General features: G+C 40.4%; 1 non-coding gene across 1 annotated transcript; it reads right to left on the bottom strand.

The window, feature by feature from the left end:
- Window positions 1-764: 764 nt before the first annotated feature.
- LOC127743313 (small nucleolar RNA R71) lies at window positions 765-871 on the bottom strand. The gene has a single exon (XR_008004705.1). It is a non-coding gene; the product is annotated as a small nucleolar RNA R71 (small nucleolar RNA).
- Window positions 872-5,276: the final 4,405 nt, after the last annotated feature.

The following is a 5,276-nucleotide window of genomic DNA, read 5'->3' on the forward strand; positions in this document are numbered from 1 at the left end:
TTTCAAAAATAATATTTCAATTTTCTCTCTCTCATCTCTTTCTATTTATTTATTCATTTACTAACACTTCCCTTCATCTCAAAAATTCTAACCCTCTCATCTCTTCTGTATTCGAATTTTTTTCTTCTCTTTCTTCTATTCTCCTCTTTTTCTACTCACATAAAGAAATCTGTATACTATGACATAGAGGATTCCTCTTCTCTCTTTGTTTTCTTCTCTTTCATATGAGCAGGAACAAAGAAAAGGGCATTCTTGTTGAAACTGATCCTGAACCTGAAAGGACCTTGAAGAGGAAGCTAAGAGCAGCTAAAGCACAGTACTCTGAAGAGGACCTAACTGAAATTTTCGAACAAGAAAAGGAGATGGCAGCCGAAAATAATAACAACAATAATGCAAGGAAGATGCTTGGTGACTTTACTGCACCAAATTCCAAATTACATGGAAGAAGCATCTTAATTCCTGCCATTGGAGCAAACAATTTTGAGCTAAAGCCTCAATTAGTTTCTCTGATGCAACAGAATTGCAAGTTTCATGGACTTCCATCAGAAGATCCTTTTCAGTTCTTAACTGAATTCTTACAAATCTGTGATACTTTTAAGACTAATGGGGTTGATCTCGAGGTCTACAGGCTTATGCTTTTCCTTTTTGCTGTAAGAGACAGAGCTAGAGTATGGTTGGACTCTCAACCTAAAGATAGCCTGAACTCTTAGGATAAGCTGGTCACGACCTTCTTGGCCAAGTTCTTTCCTCCTCAAAAACTGAGTAAGATTAGAGTGGATGTTCAAACTTTCAGACAAAAAGAAGGTGAATCCCTCTATGAAGCTTGGGAGAGATACAAGCAATTGACCAAAAAGTGTCCTTCTGACATGCTTTCAGAATAGACCATCCTGGATATATTCTATGATGGGCTATCTGAATTGTCTAAGATGTCATTGGACCATTCTGCAGGTGGATCCATTCACCTAAAGAAAACGCCTGCAGAAGCTCAGAAACTCATTGACATGGTTGCTAATAACCAATTCATGTACACCTCTAAGAGGAATCCTATGAGTAATGGGACACCTCAGAAGAGGGGAGTTCTTGAAATTGATACTTTGAATGCCATATTGGCTCAGAACAAAATGTTGACTCAGCAATTCTGTAACACCCTACCATACAGAGTCTTATGCTTAAGTCATAATTCAGAGATGGCAAGGTATTACGACCTCAAAAATAAAAATTTAGTACGTATAATAGTATGAATGATTGATTATAACTAGGAGCCTTTGTAGAAAAAGGGGTAAACAAAAATATCGCATCTCGAAAGCGCAACACTCCGATTGATAACGTAACGAACAAGGATAACCAACGCGTGATTATATATGTACAAAAGAGTGTCAAAAACAGGAATATCAAGACTCAAAATCCGGCTGCGAAGATAACCGGTCCGAGCATAGGAATATATACATAGGATAAAAATAAGGAAAACCCCAAGGAAACCCAAAGGGACACAAATACATAAAACCTATTCTCCAAAATCTCCCATAAGAGGAGTCATCACAGTTTGTATTATTCAATGGAGATAAAAGTATCTAAGCAAAACATATAAACTAAAACAGAGTCCCTAAGAACAAGGAATATTCGCAAATTTAGAAGTCTCCAGCATGCCTCAGCGGGAAACCACACGTCCTGCATCTGAAAACCACAAAATCCGCATGGGTGAGAACCAGAGGTCCCCAGCATGGTAACAGCTTCCACATATATAATACATAATAATGGAGGAAAGCCAAAGGCAATCCTAGAACTTCCTCCAGATAATATCAAAGCTTATAAACAGGCTAAACCATAAAGGGCATCTGACTAAAGATTCTTCAGTCTAATTAATACTTCCCTTTCCAATTCCTTCAAACCTCCCAACCACCAGCAGGAGTATAATGTAGCAAACACAGTTATATCAAACAAAGAATATACAAATAGGAACAGTTAAGGCATTTAGACAATTAGCAAGTAATATGCAGTCAAATAGGCAATCTCAAACAATTCATATAGTATGCATATGATGAATGCCTGTCCCTAGTGGCTGATGATATCATCTTGTCGGTTATAGAGCCAACCCGACAAGTCCTGATCGCTAACCATTGGACTGTCCCTCTGTCACGCATCCCCAACTCGAGTTATACTCGTCATAAACTTGATCATAATCATGATCTATATCCATCACCTTCACTGGTGAACATTTACGGGGGCGAGCTCATCCGGGTCTTTCACAGTGCCCGGCCACACTTACGACATAGGGTCAACAGAGTATCAAGTCTCTACCTGGAGCACGTGGTGGTTAGCCACTGCTACTACCTAGGGAAACTCGTATCTCAGATAGTGGAAGTGCAAAAATCACAATTATCAATAATTCAGCATAAACATGCATGAATTCTCATCCATGGATCAACATCCATATCAGCCATTCCGGCTCACGGTTAAATCCATAACCAGCCAATATTCATAGCATACACAGCTATTCCGGCTCACGGTTCAATCCAGAACCAGCCAATTCATAAACAATTACGGCCCTTCGGCCAATGGCATAACAAGCACTTCCACCACCATCCTCCACATCTCACATAATCATCAATGATCCTCATTGATTATTTATTTTCCCTTGCTTCACTCGCAAGTTACCACATCCATTAGCTCCTTCTCTCATAGCTAGGCATATCATAATGATTTAAGATATAAGTGGTGAGATCGGAGGCTTAGAAGTATGAGATTTGGCTTTTAAAACTCAAAAATCAACTTTGGGATGAAAACAGGGCCACGCGTACGCGCACTCCACGCGCACGCGCGGATGGCCTCGAAAACTCATCGACGCGCAAGCGTCATGCACGCTAACACGTGGATTAAAAATTTGCCAATCGACACGTACGTGTCAACCATGCGTACGCGTGGGTGTTCTCGTGCCCCAGGCACAACACTAGCACAGTTCTGGCATAACTCTCTGGAAAATGGCTGGGCATTGGGTGCAGCACAATCGGCGCGCCCGCGCACATCACGCGCACGCGTGGATGGCGCTCTTTGGAAGATCGGCGCATACGCGCCAAGTGCGCCTACGCGCAAGGGGTTATTCTGCTAAAACTTTTCTAAGTTAAAAGCTGCAGAATCCACAGATTTAAACCCCAATCTTCCAACGGACATCACTTCCTCATTTTAAATCGTTTTTCACCCGTTCTTCTAACGACATGGACTTCCCGGATCAAATTTCATTTCTAAACAGATTTGACACAAAACGGAGATCCGTAGTCCAAGTTATGTCCCACCAAAGTATGCCCAAAAACCATATTTTTATACAAAATCACAATATGCCATTTTCAAAACAAGCCATTTTCAACTCTTTTCAAAATCAATCAAAACATGCCAATTTCATCCCTTTTCTTTGAAATCAATCAAAATATATCAAATTCAACATCAAGCCTCCTCAACTCACACATTGACACATTACCACAATTTACCAAAATCACTATCTCATCATTTAACCCACTTCACCCAAGTGGCTCAACTCAAACACATTGACATATCATATACTCTTCCTCATGCCAATTCTCAACAACACCAATTCCAATAAATCATCATTGTACACAATCAACATCATACTCACCATCAACATGGTTCAACCCACAATTCAACCATAACCAATCATCAAGCATATATCACAACATGCATATTTCTCATACATCATACTATTAAGGCATCAATAATCATCATCACATATATGACCACATCATATATCTCAATCATTCAACAACATCCACAATTCAATGCCTATCTTAGGGCCTCTAGCCTAAGTATTTCCTACCACATTACATATTAGATACGGGAAACCGAAATCATACCTTAGCCGTTTTTCCCCAAGCTCCACCGGAGCACTTCCAAACCACTTATCCACAAGCTCTCAAGGCCTCAACACCTCCAAGAACAGATTTTTCACCACCAAACCCTTCCCAAGCTTTTCAAAATCACCAATCAAGCTCCAATATCCACACATACACAACCTAAGCCACAACCATCACACCCATACACAACATCTCAAAACCCAAACATCATAAAACAACAAAATTACACTAGGGTTGAGAATCTTACCACACCCAAGGTCCAAGGAGAAAAGATTAACCATCTCCTTCAAGAGAGTTGGGTCCTATAACATCAAAGAGCCCAAAATCTCAACATTTTTGCTCATAAAACTCGAAAATAAGGCTGGAATTTCGAAGAGCAAAACGTGGCTTACCTCAAGATTAATTGTATGGGTTTTGTAGAGCTCTCCGCGGTGAACGCGTGGCCATAAACAGAGCGGTAATCGGAGCTCTAGATCAAAAGTTATGGTGGTTTGAAGATAAACCAAGGGAGAGAACTTGAGAGAGTGTTCTTCCTCCATTTCTCTCTAATTTCAGCGTGAATATGAGTGTTGTGAGGAGAGAGAATGCTGAAAACTAGGATTTTGGTTTAGTTTAGTTGGGCCAAGGGCCCACTTTGGGTCCGGTTGGCTCGGTTTGGCCCGTTCGGTTCAATCTTGGTCCGATTTCTATAAAATTGGTACCAAAATTCTTGTCTCAGTCTCCTCTATCACATTTAGCCATAAAAATCACATTTTGGGCTTTCTAGAATAAATTCTCATTTATGGGTTAATTAGCCGTTAATTAACCGGGTTTTACAAAGTCAACATGATTTCTCAGAGTCTGAATGGATGGCAAAATGCATCCAACAGTACTAAAGAGGCATCTTTTGAAGAAGAAGCTTATGATCCTGAGAACCCTGCAATGGCAGAGGTGAATTACATGGGTGAACCCTATGGGAACACCTATAATTCCTCATGGAGAAATCATCCAAATTTCTCATGGAAGGATCAACAAAAGCCTCAACAAGGCTTTAATAATGGTGGAAGAAACATGCTTAGCAATAGCAAGCCTTTTCCATCATCTTCTCAGCAACAGACATAGAATGCTGAGCAGAGCCCCTCTAACTTAGCAAACATATTCTCTGATCTATCTAAGGCCACTTTAAGTTTCATGAGTGAAACAAGGTCCTCCATTAGAAATTTGGAGGCACAAGTGGGTCAGCTGAGTAAGAAAATAACTGAAACCCCTCCTAGTACTCTCCCAAGCAATATAGAAGAGAATCCAAAAAGAGAGTGCAAGGCCATTGATATAATTACAATGGCCGAATCCAAAGAGGAAGAGAAGGACGTAAATCCTAGTGAGGAAGACCTCCTGGGACGTCCTCTGAACAAAAAGGAGTTCCAAACTGAGGAA

The sequence above is a fragment of the Arachis duranensis genome, chromosome 10 (genome assembly GCF_000817695.3).
Source record: "Arachis duranensis cultivar V14167 chromosome 10, aradu.V14167.gnm2.J7QH, whole genome shotgun sequence".
Classification (NCBI taxonomy): Eukaryota; Viridiplantae; Streptophyta; class Magnoliopsida; order Fabales; family Fabaceae; genus Arachis; species Arachis duranensis.